The following is a 15483-nucleotide window of genomic DNA, read 5'->3' as shown; positions in this document are numbered from 1 at the left end:
CAGTATAGATCATCAGCATGGGATCCCAGTATAGATCATCAGTATGGGATCCCAGTATAGATCATCAGTATGGGATCCCAGTCCATGGGTTGGCCTTTCCACCCTGATTAAGCCACTCTGTAGGTCCCTTACAGACACAGTGTGCTGATTAGTTACAGTCTACAGCCCAGAGTTCCTTGGTAAGAGGTATTTCAACTGAAGAATTATCTGTCACCCTCATCGACTCCCTGGATTCTCCCTCATCCCAGATCTCTGGCACAACCTAGAGATATCTCACTTCCCATACCCATTTCCTCTCCCACTCAGTTCACTCCTTCCATCCACCTCTGATGACAATTTTATTTCCCCTTCTTAATGAGATTTAAGCATCCTCCTTTTGACCCTCCTTGTTATTTAGCTTCTTTGGGTCTGTGAATTTTAGCATGGATATCCTATACTTTATAGCTAATATCCACTTATAAGTGAGTATATACTATGCATGACATTTTGGGTCTGGGTTCTTAGGGGAAGAAAAATGCAGAGGAGTAGAGGAGGTAGCTGAAGCAGAGAGAACAGGTTGGAGGGTCATTGCCACCAGAGACAGTCAACTGGAGACAAAAAAATGTAGTAGGAATCAGGGGAGAGTTTAGGGAGTACATTCTGTAGTTTATCAGCCTCATCCCAGACAACTACTTCTCAGAATGCTAACAAAACATATCTCTGTACTTTTTAGCTGAGAAACTTGTCAATATTAATTTTCACAGCCCTAACAGACCAGAACAACTGGAAGGAGGTAAGGAAAACAGACGAAGATAAGGCTCTAGAGCCTAGTGTGATGGTATGCACCTTTAATCTCAGTATCTTGAAGGCAGATATCCATGAGTTCTAAGCCAGCCAGGACGGATAGTGAGATCCTATCACACACATACACACACACACACACACACACACACACACACACACACACACACTCTCTCTCTCTCAAAGAAAAGGAAAGGAAAGAATCAATTTATATAAAATTAAACATACATTTATATAAATAATATTTAAATATTCTGTATATATATTAATAGTAAGGTAATTAGAAAACTATACCATATATTACTAATAATAAATATATGTATTGTAAATGTATGAAGCACTTATATTAAGCTCTTATTAAATGTCTAGTATATATTTATGGTATAACTAGCTAATAGATTAAGACATGATTCTAATATACAAGATAGTTTTAATTTTGAATTTCAAGACTGTGCTTGTGGATATATGTAAGGTATGGATATATAGACTTACTAGTTATTTTATGATTTGCTGGGTGTTTTGTTTTTATTTAACCTTGTGAATGTGTGTATGTTTGTGTATGGGCATGTGGACTTGAGTGCAAGTGCCTTGTGAATGCTGAGATAGGAACCAGGTCCTCTGAAAAACAGTACAGACTCTTAAACTCTGTACTGTTTCTCCAGATCCTGCAGTAGCTTTTACAGCTGCAAATGGTCTTTGAAGCCTAATGCTGGAGTATTCTTCCAAAACATAGTTCTTCCAAGTTACAGAAGCTCATGTCTTGGGACAATTTATTTGCAGTCCCAAAAGCAAAAACAGCGACAAATACTTGTTTAAAGTCGTGGCACTGAAGTAGCAACTTTGGCATCCAGCTGCCAAGGTATTACCCACATAGTCAACCTAAAACATTTGTTTTTCTATTTGTTTGTTTTGTTTTTGTTTTTGCAAATGCTATAAATAATATGGAGCACATCTCTAACATTCAAATTAGTTGCAATGCTCTCTTCCATGCACTGTGACTAATCTATGAATGAGAGATTCATACATAACCTTGGTACTCGGAGTTCACGCTTTCAAGGGTGGCCACAGGTGGAACCTAACATCATCCTCCTGACTCAACATTTCTTGGCTCCCACCAAAGATCTCAATCAAAGTGACCAAACCCATGTCACTGGCAAGCTCTGCACTCTGTTGCTATGCTCAGTAGGTTAACTAGGAGCTAATTCATATGGTATATCCATTGGCAGAGAGATTCATGCTTTGCCCAACAGAGGTGAAGGTTTTCCTTAGAACTGTCTTTGCTGAACATAGGTCCTGGAGTGAATGCTAACGTAGACATGTCATTTAGCATAAAGACTACAAAATTTGTTGTGATAACAAGAGTCCAAACCTCTATTCATTATATACTATTTTCTGTAGCTTTCATAAATACAAAAGTAATATGGGCAGAAAGCAGTTTACAGGTTATTGTTCATCTTTGGGGGAAGTCATAGCAGGAATTCAGGCAGAGCAGGAACTTGAAGCAGAAACCACTGAAGAGTACTGTATATTGACTTGCTTCCTGGTTCACCTTTAGCTAGCCTTTTGTTTTTTGGGTTTTTTTGTTGTTGTTGTTTTTGTTTTTATTAAAGTCCAGGGTCAACTGTGCATGGATAGTAACACTAGACAGTGGTCTGGGCACTCGTACATCAATTAATAATCAAGAAAATGTCCCATGGACATTCAATGGTAAGCATTCTGTAATTCTTTCTCTACATGCCTCCTACAACAGTTAAAACAGAACACTACAACAACACACACACTCACCATGGTGATGACAACAGTCTACATGAACCATGTCATGTCCATTAGGATGTTTAAATGCTAAAGTTTATTCAACCAAGTCCATACACCTAGATTCTTACACGTTAAAACCAATTACCTCAGACCTAGGTTCTATGTGTACAGAAGAGGTAGGGCAGCCACAGTCATGGTGTATTAGAGGGTTTCTATTCCTGCACAAACATCATGACCATGAAGCAAGTTGGGGAGGAAAGGGTTTATTTGGCTTACTTCCACATGTCTGTTGATCACCAAAGGAAGTCAGGACTGGAACTCAAGAAGGTCAGGAAGCAGAGGCCATGGAGGGATGTTTCTTACTGGCTTGCTTTTCCTGGCTTGCTCAGCCTGCTCTCTTATAGAACCCAAGACCTCCAGCCCAGGGATGGCACCACCCACAAGGGGCCCTACCCCCTAGATCACTAATTGAGAAAATGCCCCACAACTGGACCTCATGGAGGCACTTCCCCAACTGAAGCTCCCTTCTGTGATAGCTCCAGCCTGTGTCAAGTTGACACACAAAACCAGCCAGTACACATGGCTTGTGTAGTTTAATGAATTATGGACGTGACCCTGAAGCTTATTATAACATTCTAAAATAGGCTAAAGGGGTTGGGTTATTTGTGTCACCCATTGTCATTGGACACCATTTTGTTTCTCAGTTGGCAACCCCCATGCATTCTTAGACTGATTATTATATTTCAAACAAAGCTCTTAATAAGGTCTGTTAACTGGTTCCAGACACATTTGACACTCTTACAAATTAAGAAGAACCTGTGATCCCCTCCCTCCTACTTAGAGAAGGCTCATTGGGCAGTAACATGCCAAGCTTTCCCAGTCCCTTGGATGACCTGATGGTTCCTGTATGGGCAGTTTTTTTCCACTTAGGCCACAGATAAGGAAATATCCTCAGGCCTTTGGTTATAGCCTTTATAGTTCCAAATCTGTTCTCATTATGTGTAGCATGAGCCTGTAGAGATTGCACCAATCTCTGCATCTGGGAAGTGCCTCTTAAGTAAGTGAACTTAAACTGAGGACCTATAAACTTTCCCAAATTCTTTTCCTTTCCAATCTCTTCTAGGTCTTAGTTTCTTCTTACCCTTATGACCTTTTCTATTCCATTATGGTTATAGGTTTCTAATGACTCCTTAACAGTTTCTACTCAGCAAGTGGTAAAAAAAAAAAATGGACCGTGTAGCTAACAACATAGTAGTGAACTCGCCGGATTGAGGAGTTACTCTGTGTTTTCTGGTTCCCACAGAGATAGCTCCTAACTCATCATGAGACTCAGCAGCAGCAACCTGGACATCCTCACCAGTAGACACATTTGTGAGCATCCAATTAGGGGTGAGGCACTCTGTAAGAAAATTACATTTGCCCAACACCTGTGCAGAGCTAAAGCTTCATTTCAGCACTTCTCACAATTAGCGGAGGGCAGTTTCTTCCATGGGGTGTAGACAGTTGGAGTGATGAGCAATTCTTCCCCAAAGAGCTACAGGAGACAGCTGGTGACTGTACTGGCAACAGCACTGTCTCAGTGGGTGTGCCCATAAAAGCACAAGACAATGGTCCCCATCGAGGCACTTGTCTGCTCTTGGCTCTCTTCAGAGTCTCAAGGGACTGCAGCATTCATATGCTTTATCTCCAACAGTTCCTCCAGCAGAGAGGCACAATGCCCTTCTTCTCTTGCTTGCTCTCTTCTCCTTTCCTAGGTTTAGAGTCTCTGTATATAACTGTTGCAAGTCATATTAATTTCAATGTAAACAAGATAATTTAGAAGTTACTGTAAGGTGCCAGGTTGGGACCTTACAAACCCCCATGAGGGAAACTGTGAAGTCCAGTTTGGGTCATAATCCCCTATGACTGATTTTTCTAGAAGAATGCTCTTAGAGACAATAAAGATGATGTCGCTTCTCCTGTGGACAAAGACATCTTACAAGTGGGGGGAAAGTCTCATGGTTAAGGGGACAGTGGCTCTATGAGATAATTGATGAGATTTCTTCCCATTGTTTTGGAGGGTCAGTGATTACACTGTGAGTTTTATTCAGCAGTTACACAGAAAGTTGATTTCCATAAGGTGTGGAGAAAGAGTAAGCTGTTCTCAGGCCCTGTACAAACTAGTGTGGAATTAGCTGTGCTGAATACGGCAATAAAGTATCCAGCTTTAATTTTTGGTACTTCATCTCTATGATATGAGATCCTTTTATGCTTTAATTTTTCTGAAAAAAAAAAATGTCCATACACCTTCCCCAATGTCATGGCTACTTTGAAAGTTAGTCTATGTAACCAGTGAAACTGGACAACCATTTTACTCTTCAATACTCAAACCAGATAGGGAACTCTCTGCCCTATGGTTTTCATTCTCTGATCATCTCATATGACAATAGATTCACAAAATTGAGTGACCTGAGCCTCTTGGGAAATCTCAGCATATCACAAAGTCTACCATATACAGTTTTCATGGTTAACTATGCCATAATTCCCCTTATGTGGCCTTTCTAAAAATTCCTTTTGGAGCAAGGCATTTCACTTTCAAGAAGCTAAGTAGTGTGAATGTCCTTCCCATGTACACTATACCCAACACCTTACTTTACTCATTTTAGGCATGGGAACCACTGAAAGAATTTCAATCCATTCTTACCTAAAATTTTCATTCCTTAAGATAATAATCCTCTTTTTAATCTTAGGCCTCAGATATAAAAATTCTAAATTTGATTCTAGCATCTCTCATGTTAGATATGATATATAACTCTAATCTCCTTTATTCACTCAAAACAAACTCTAGTCAGCAAATGTTTTAAAATATTAAGCCCACAAGTTGGCTAGTAGTATAAGAAGCCAAGGATACATGGAGTGTCTGTGTAAAGAGAAGTTAATGTCCTGAGCAAATGTGTACTGTTGACATGGGAATGGCCAGGATAAGGACCAATGTCTCAAACCCATGAAAACTTTGCAGAGCCTTCCTTACCTTGGGTGAGGCTTGGAGAGATGGCAAAGACGCCTCTGATCCTAGAGAGAATATTGACAGTGCTTGTAAGTACAAGGAAATATTGACCTGTGCGTACTAAACCTAGCAATTGCAGCTTCCTCCTCCTCCATGACTGCTGTAAGACTGCTGGGTTACAATGATCTCTTCTGAACACTAGCTGTTCCCTGCCTCTGTGCTATACATAATACACTCACCAAGAATCCTGGCTGCGGGGTAGTCAGTGCACTCCATCAGAGAATGCACAGCTACTCAATAGGGTTTTACTCCATGTGTGTCATTAAATATCAGGTAAGTTACTTGAATATATTTTTTTCAATAATGTCATTTGGTGGATTGACATACAATTTTCTAGTTAAGCAATAACTGACTACAGCATAATTGTTTTTTATGGATCGCTTTAGTTTTACATAATAATTAACATCTATAAATATGGTGTATTCTTTGTCAAAACAGAAGATTCAGAGCAGACAATAATTGGACTGAGCACAGGGTCCCCAATGGAGAAGTTAGAGAAAGGACTGAAAGAGCTGAATGAGTTTGTAACCCCATAGGAGGAACAACAGTATCAACCAAACAAACCCCCCCACACACACACCCAGAGCTCCTAGGGACTAAACCACAAGCCAAAGAGTACATATGGAGCAACCCATGGCTCCAGCCACATATGTAGCAGAGGATGGACTTGTCAGACATCGATGGGAGGAGAGGCCTTTGGTCCTATGAAGGCACAATGCCCCAGTGTAGGGAAATACCAAGGCAGGGAGGTGGGAGTGGGGTGGGTGGGAGGGTGAGGGAATACCCTCATAGAAGCAGATGGGAGAGAGAGCTTTCGGGGTGAACCAGGAAAGTGAATAACATTTGAAATGTAAATAAGGAAAATATCCAATAAAAGAAGGAAAAAACTGAAGGAAAAAAAAGAATCAAATAGAGATACTACAGAACCTACACAGGTAGACCATGGTGCTGGTAAAGTAGTTAGAGTAGAGTGTGGCAAAGGGATCCTATGGCGACCAAGTCAGTGATTAGATCCATGGAGCAACTTCAAAGTACTTTCTAAATCTAGACCAAAAGTTCTGAATATCCAAGATTCAATTCACAGACCATATGAACACAAGAAGAAGGAAGACCAAAATGTGGTTGTTTCCGTGCTTCTTAGAAGAATGAACAAAATACGTATAGGAGGAAATATGGAGACAAAGTGTGTAGCAGAGACTGAAGGAAAGGCCATCCAGAGACTACCCAACCTAGGGATCCATCCCATGTACAGACACCAAACCTGGATGCTATTGTGGATGCCAGGAAATACTTACTGACAAAAGCCTGATATGGGGGTCTCCTGAGAGGCCCTGCCAGAGACTGAAAAATACAGAGGCAGATGCTTGCAGCCAACCCTTGGAATGAGTGCAGGGTCCCTGATGGGGGAGTTGGAGAAGGGACTAAAGGAGCTGACCAGGGTTTGCAGCCCCATGGAGGGAGCAACAGTGTCAGCAGGCCAGGCCTGCCCAGAGCTCCTGTGGACTGGAGCACCAACCAAAAAATATACATGGAGGAACCCATGACACTGGCCACATATGTAACAGAGGATGGCCTTGTTGAACTTCAGTGGCAGGAGAGGCCCTTGGGCCTGAGGGTGTTTGATGTCCCAGTGTAGGCGAATGCCAGGGAGGGAAGACAAGAGTGGGTAGGTGGGTGTGGGAGCACCCTCATAGAGGCAGGGGGGATGGGATAGGGGGGTTCCTAAGAGGAGACCTGGAACGGGGAAATATTTGAAATGTAAATAAAGAAAATATCTACAAAAAAGAGTTCATGGTCACCATATAATTATCTGCTGGCAGCTGCACCCTGTATGCTTTTCTGAATCCCAGTAAAATCATTACATCTGAAAAGTATGCTGAGCAAATGAACTGGGTACATCAAACAGTGCACTGCTCTCAGCAGATGTTGCTACACAAACCACTGTCCTTCTCCAGGATAACGCCATACTGCTTTCCCGACAACCAACACTTCAAATGTGGAATACATTGTGCTGTGAAAATGCACTTTATCCACCACATTTACAAGACAACCCACTACCATGTCAGCCAAACAACTTTGTGCAGGGAAAGCCTCCTATGACCAGCAGAAACTAGAGGCATGAAGAAGGCTAAAAGGAACTGGAAGTATCTGTCCTTCTCAAAGGGAGAATTTTAAGCTGTAGAAATAAGGAAGCTTCACTTATTTTGGCAAAAAGGTATCACTTTTAATAGTTCTTATTTTGATTAATGCAGGTGCACTTGACCCTTGATATAACGATTTAAAATTTGCCATCTGGAGCTGCAGTTCCTCTGTAAGAATGTCCTTGCAGGAGGGGACCTCCTATCATAGCTCACAAGCCCATAGAGCTTCTTGGGCTCCACTTACTACTAGTGTTCTATGCTTTCCTTCATAGAATTTCTGTGTGTCAGTTTTGAAAGTGTACAGAGCATGAATCCTTAGGAGTCTTCTTAACTCTATTCTCTCTACATTCTTTTGGTCAGGAACTCAGAGGATGCTCTTCTGAATAAAATACATAGTATTTGTATGTGAATACTGTGTGGGCTTCACAAACACATTTTGCAATGCTATAAACTAATGTCCTGTTCTCACTTTTAGGGCTGATCACTGATTTGTAACGCGACTCAGAAGTGAAATGCACATAGGTCGACTCACAAGCCTGTGCAAATGCCGACAAATCAAATAACAAAAACTCAAAAGCAAGAAATCTTCAGAAAGTCTTTCAAAGTGAAACTACCCAGTGAAAGCTTCAAAGTCAAACGAAATAGACACTGACCTTGGCACCACTCCAAAGGCAAGAGAGACACAGCCCTAATCATTGTCCATTTAACTCACTCCCTTTCCCTTCCCAGTTCTTCGTACTTTTGTCTTATTTTAAATGAAGGAAACATGAAAGTCACACTGGTTCTGTTGAAACTTGGTATCTATAGCTTATACCTTGTGATGTTAATTAAAAACATAATTTTTATGTACTTATCACAAAGGAAATATCATTTCATTAAAATCCAATTAGATTCAGACAATATCTGAGGAGACTACAGAATCGCTGCTGTTTGAACATAGGCTCCTTTGTTCTGTTTTCATTACTCGAATAAAAGCAACCACAACAAACAATCAAAGAAAAAATTATTACTCTCTGGGGTACAGACACACTTGCATTTTGAATGGTGTTTGCTTATGGGGGGAAACAACAACACAGAATATTTCACATTCCATACAGCATAAGTTAGTTACCTTAATTTCTCAAATGATTTGTTAGACTTGTTCCAAGAAAAACAAATTAAGTCACTGTCTATGTATATGTGTTCTCATCACAAATAACATAAATAAAAATAGCATTAGAATCGCTTTAAGATAAAACTATAGAATTATGGTACCCTAATACACTTAAGCACTGAAATCAAAATACACAAGTCCTAAGCAGATAGAATGTGTAGTCTCTGTGACTTTATACTTGATTGTACTTGAATGAGAACCAAGCATGTCATTTGTTAAAACAAAGATGGTCATCTTGGGCTCTGAATCAGCATGCCACCTGGAGCTTAGAATCTGGCTCACTGCACTTGGTATGGCTGCATGAAAGGATCACACTGGCCTTTTGTGACAAACTTGGCCCTAGCTGGTTGCTTGTTAGAAGCTTCTTAAGTTCCATTTTTACGGTAAGACCTCTTGGAAATAAATAGTGCACTGGACAGCTTTCCAGAGGCAGAGCCACTGTGTGGAGAATTGTTCCGGTGAGAACGTGAGATACCAATAGTCACAAGACCGCTGTCAAGATGGCTTGAATCACAATATAAAAAGGCCAAGAGCAGTCAGCAAAGTTCTCAATTTTGCTATGTACTATTACCATTATTTAAAATTTCATGGACACTTGTATTTGCTATTGCTGTTAATTAGTGGTACTGAGAATTGAGCACTGGCATTTGTATATGCCAGCCAATGAATCTACCACTAAACTATATCAACAATTTGGGACAGGACCTCATTAAATTGTCAATATAAACTATACTCTTGAGTAGCAAGATGGTTTCAAAACCTGAGATTTCAATTGGGAACTACCAGATCATTCTTACAAATATGCATTTGTAAAGGGAAGTGGAGGCAAAGTAATGAGCTCTCAATTCTTTATACAATTTTACATAAAGCATCAATAAACAGGATGGTCTAGGGATATTTTTTTAGCTATTTTGTTGTCTACTATTCCATGTAGTAGTTAGACTGCCAGTATACTTGGGTACATTATTCCATTGAATTGGGAAACAGTGATTATGCAGTGTGATGCAGGGGAAGCAGGGTTCCACATGTCTGAGGAATAGGTGAACTGAAATATAATCAAATAAATTCAAATAAATACAATATATCATCAAATTATATGGGTAAGGTAGGTCAATATTAAAAGAATACTGTATTGTTCTAAAAAAGTCATTCCTTAAAATGTACAAAAGTTTGCTCTTCTGTTAACAATTGATCATGATCATAAATTTGATTTAAAAAAAAACTCAGGCATCAATCTTCCTTCCTTAAATAATCTCTGATTCTGAGAAAAAGATTTTGTTCCCCAGATTTTTTTATTGGATATTTTTTTTTATTTACATTTCAAATGTTATTCCCTTTCCCTGTTTCCCTCCATTCCAGAAACTCCCTATCATTTCCTCAGTCCACTTGCTTCTATAAGGGTGTTCCCCCACCCAACTACTCCCACCTCCCCATCCTTGATTCCCTTACACTGGGGAATCTATCAAACCTTCTTAGGACCAAGGAACTCTCCTCCCATTGGTGCATGACAAGGCTATCATTTGCTTCTCTAACTCCTCTATTGGGGACTCTGCACTCAGTCCAATGGTTGACGGTGAACATCTGCCTCTGTATTTGTAAGTCTCTGTCAGGGCCTCTCAAGAGACAGCCATATCAGGCTCCTGTCAACATACACTTCTAGGCATCCACAATAGTGTCTGGGTTTGGTAACTGTATATGGGATGAATCCTCAGGTGGGACAGTCTCTGGGTGGTCTTTCCTTTAGTCTCTGCTCTACACTTTATCTCCATATTTGCTCCTCTGAGTATTTTGTTCTCCTAACAAGGACCACACTTTGGTCTTCCTTCGTATTGAGTTTCATGTGATCTGTGAATTGTATCCTGGCTATTTGTAGCTTTTAGGATAATATCCACTTATCAGTGAGTGCATACCATGTGTGTCCTTTTGCAAGTTCTATCCACTTGCCTAAGAATTTCATGAATTCATCATTTTTAATAGATGGGTAGTACTCTATTGTGCAAATGTACCACATTTTCTGCATCCATTCCTCTGTTGAAGGACATCTGGGTTCTTTCAAGCTCTTGGCTGTTATAAATAAGGCTGCTATTAACACAGTGGAGCATGTGTCCTTATTACATGTTGGAGCATCTTCTGGGTATATGCCCAGGAGTGGTATAGCTGGGTCATTAGGTAGTACTATGGGAAATTTTCAGAGAAACCACCAAACTGATTTCCAGAGTGGTTGTACCAGCTTGCAATCCCACCAGCAATGGAGGAGTTTTCTTTCTCCACATCCTTGCCGGCATCTGCTATTACCTGAGTTTTTTATTTTAGCCATTCTGACTGGTTTGAGGTGGACTATCAGGGTTGTTTTGATTTGCATCTCCCTGATGACTAAGGATGTTGAACATTTCTTTAGGTGCTGATCGACCATTTGATATTCCTCAGTTGAAAATTCTTTGTTTGGCTCTGTATCCCATTTTTAATAGGGTTATTTGGTTCTCTAGAGTCTAACTTCTTGAGTTCTTTGTATATATTGGATATTAGCCCTCTATTGGATGTAGGATTGGTAAACTTTTTTTCCCAATCTGTTGGTTGCCTTTTTGTCCTATTGACAGTGTCCTTTGCCTTAGAGAAGCTTTGCAATTTTATGAGGTCCCATTTGTTAATTGTTGATCTTAGAGCATAAGCCATTGGTATTCTGTTTAGGAATTTTTCCTCTGTGCCCATGTGTTCAAGGCTCTTCCCCACTGTATCTGTGTGTCTGGTTTTATATGGTTTTATGTCCTTGATCCACTTGGACTTGGGTTTTGTACAAGGAATAATAATGGGTCAATTTGCATTTTCTACATGCTGACCACCTGTTGTACCAGCACAATTTGTTAAAAATGCTGTCTTTTTTTTTTTCACTGTTGCTTTAGCTCCTTTGATCAAGTGTGTGTGGGTTCATTTCTGTGTCTTCAGTTCTATTCTGTTGATCTTCCTGCCTGTCTCTGTATCAATATCATGCAGTTTTTATCACTATTGCTCTATAATACAGCTTGAGGTCAGGGATGATGATTCCCCCAGAAGTTCTTTTATTGTTGAGAACAGTTTTTGATATCCTGGGTTTTTTGTTATTCCAAATTAATTTGCAAATTGCTCTTTCTAACTCTATGAAGAATTGATTTGGAATTTTGATGGGGATTGCATTCAATCTGTAGATTGCTTTCAACAAGATGGACATTTTTACTATATTAATCCTTTCAATCCATGAGCATGGGAGGTCTTTCCATCTTCTGAGATCTTTGATTTCTTTCTTCAGAGACTTAAAGTTCTTGTCATACAGATCTTTCACTTGTTTGGTTAAAATCACACCAAGGTATGTAATTGTGAAGAGTGTCATTTCCCTAATTTCTTTCTCAGCCTATTTATCCTTTGAGTAGAAGAAGGCTACTGATTTGTTTGAGTTGATTTTATATCCAGCCACTTTACTGAAGTTGCTTATTAGCTTTAGGAGTTCGCTGGTGTAATTTTGGGGTCACTATCATGTATATATATGCATGATATACATATGTATATATCATAAGTATCATAAGTATACTATCATATCATTTGCGAATAGTGATATTTTGACCACATCCTTTCCAATTTATATTCCTTTGACCTCCTTTTCTTGTCTAATTGCCCTATCTAGAACTTCAAGTACTATGTTAAATAGATAGGGAGAGAGTGGGCAGTCTTGTCTAGTCCCTAATTTTAGTGGGATTGCTTTTAAGTTTCTCTCCATTCAATTTGATGTTGGCTACTAGTTTGTTGTATATTGCTTTTACTATGTTAAGGTATGGGCCTTGAATTCCTGATCTTTCCAAGACTTTTAACATGAAAGGATGCTGAATTTTGTCAAATGTTTTTTCAGCATCTAATGAAGTGATCATGTAGTTTTTTTTCTTTGAGTTTGTTTATGTAGTGGATTACATTGATGGATTTCCATATAGTGAACCATCCCTGCATCCCTGAGATGAAGCCTACTTAATCGTGGTGAATGATCATTTTGATGTGTTCTTGGAGATCCTGTTGGCAAGAATTTTATTTAGTATTTTTGCATCAATGTTCATAAGGAAGATTGGTCTGAAGTTCTCTTTCTTTGTTTGGTCTTTGTGTGGTTTAGGTATAAGTGTAATTGTGGCCTCATAGAATGAATTGGGTAGTGTACCTTTTGTTTCTATTTTGTGGAATAGTTTCAAGAGTATTGACATTAGGTCTTTTTTAAAAGTCTGACAGAATTCTCCACTAAACCCCTCTGGTCCTGGACTTTTTATTTTTTGGTTGGGAGACTGTCAATGACTGCTTCTATTTCTTTAGGGGTTATTGAACTGTTTAGATGGTTTATCTGATCCTTTTTTAACTTTGGTACCTTGTCTAGAAAATTGTCCATTTCATCCAGATTTATCAATTTAGTTCAGTATAAACTTTTGTGGTAGAATCCGATGACTTTTTGAATTTCCACAGTTTCCATTATTATGTCCCCCATTCTGATTTTATTAATTTGGATACTGTCTCTGTGCCCTCTGGTTAGTCTGGCTGGGGGTTTATTATCTTGTTGATTTTCTCAAAGAACCAGCTCCTGCTTTTGTTGATTCTTTCTATAGTTCTTTTTCTTTCTATTTGGTTGATTTCAGCCCTGAGTTTGATTAATTCCTGCTGTCTACTCCTCTTGGGCATCTTTGCTTCTTTTTGTCCTAGAGCTTTCAGGTATACTGTCAAGCTGCTAGTGTAAGCTCTCTCCAGTTTCTTTTTAGAGGCACTTAGAACTATGAGATTTCCTCTTACCACTGCTTTCATTGTGTCCCATAAGTTTTGGTATGATGTGTCCTCATTTTCATTAAATTCTTAAAAATCTTTAATTTCATTATTTCTTCCTTGACCAAGTTATCATTGAGTAGACATTGTTCAGTTTCCATGTATATGTGTGTTTTCCATTGTTTTTGTTGTTATTGAAAACCAGTCTTAGTCTGTGATGATCTGATAGGTTGTATGGGATTATTTCAATCTTCTTGTATCTGTTGAGGCCTGTTTTGTGGCAAATTATATGGTCAATTTTGGAGAAGGTACCATTACGTGCTGAGAAGAAAGTATACTCTTTTGCTTTGGGATGAAATGTTCTATAAATATCTGTTACATCCACTTCTGTTAGTTTCACTGTGCTCTGTTTAGTGTCTGTTTCCATGATCTGTCCATTGCTGAGAGTAGGGTGTTAAAGTCTCCCACTATTAATGTGTGGGATGCAATGTGTGCTTTGAGATTTAGTAAAGTTTCTTTTATGAATATGGGTGCCCTTGCATTTGGAGCATAGATATTCAGAATTAAGAGTTCATCATGGTAAATTTTTTTCCTTTGGCCAGTATGAAATGGCCTTCCTTATCCTTCTGTATAACTTTTGGTTGAAAGTTGATTTTATTTGATATTAGAATGGCTACTCCAGTTTGTTAGTTGGGACTATTTGCTTGGAAAATTGTACCCCTGCCATTTACTCTGAGGTAGTGTCTCTCTTTGTCACTGAGGTGGGTTTCCTGTATGCACAAAATGTTGGGTCCTGTTTACATATCCAGTCTGTTAGTCTATGTCTTTTAATTGGGGAATCGAGTCCATTGATGTTAAGACATATTAAGGAAATGTGGTTGTTACTCCCTGATATTTTTGTTGTTAGAGGTGGAATTATGTTTGTTTCCTATCTTCTTTTTGGTTTATTGAAAAATTACTTTTTTTGCTTTTTCTAGGGTGTAGTTTCCTTCCTTGTGTTAGAGTTTGCCATTTATCATCCTTTGTAAGGGTAGATTTGTGGAAATATATTGTGTAAATTTGGTTTTGTCATGGAATACTTTAGTTTCTCGAACTATGGTAATTGAGAGTTTTGCTGGGTATAGTAGTCTGGGCTGGCATTTATGTTCTCTTAGGATCTGTATGCCATCTGCCTAAAATCTTCTATCTTTCATAGTCTCTGGTGAGAAGTCTGGTGTAGTTCTGATAGGCCTGCCTTTATATGTTACTTGACCTTTTTCCTTACTGCTTTTAAAATTCTTTCTTTGTTTAGTGCATTTTGTATTTTGATTATTATATTACAGGAGGAATTTCTTTTCTGGTTCAGTCTATTTGGTGTTCTGTAAGCTTCTTGTATGTTCATGGGCATCTCTTTCATTAGGTTGGGGAAGTTTTCTTCCATAATTTTGTTGAAGATATTTACTGGCCCTTTAAGTTGGGAATCTTGGTTCTCTTCTGTACCTATTATCCTAAGATTTGGTCTTCTCATTGTGTCCTGGATTTCCTGGAAGTTATGGGTTAGGAGTTTTTTTGCATTTTGCATTTTCTTTGACTGTTGTGTCAATGTTTTCTATGGTATCTTCTGCACCTGAGATTCTCTCTTCTATCTCTTGTATTCTGTTGGTGATGCTTGCTTGCATCTATGACTCCTGATCACTTTCCTAGGTTTTCTAACTCCCGGGTTGCCTCCCCTTTTGATGTCTTTATTGTTCTAGTTCCATTCTTAGATCCTGGATGGTTTTGTTCATTTCCTTCACCTGTTTGATTGTGTTTTCCTGTTATTCTTGAAGAGATTTTTGTGTTTCTTCTTTAAGGCTTCTACCTGTTTA

This window comes from Mastomys coucha, unplaced genomic scaffold (genome assembly GCF_008632895.1).
Source record: "Mastomys coucha isolate ucsf_1 unplaced genomic scaffold, UCSF_Mcou_1 pScaffold14, whole genome shotgun sequence".
Lineage (NCBI taxonomy): Eukaryota > Metazoa > Chordata > Mammalia > Rodentia > Muridae > Mastomys > Mastomys coucha.
This window is presented reverse-complemented; position numbering follows the sequence as displayed.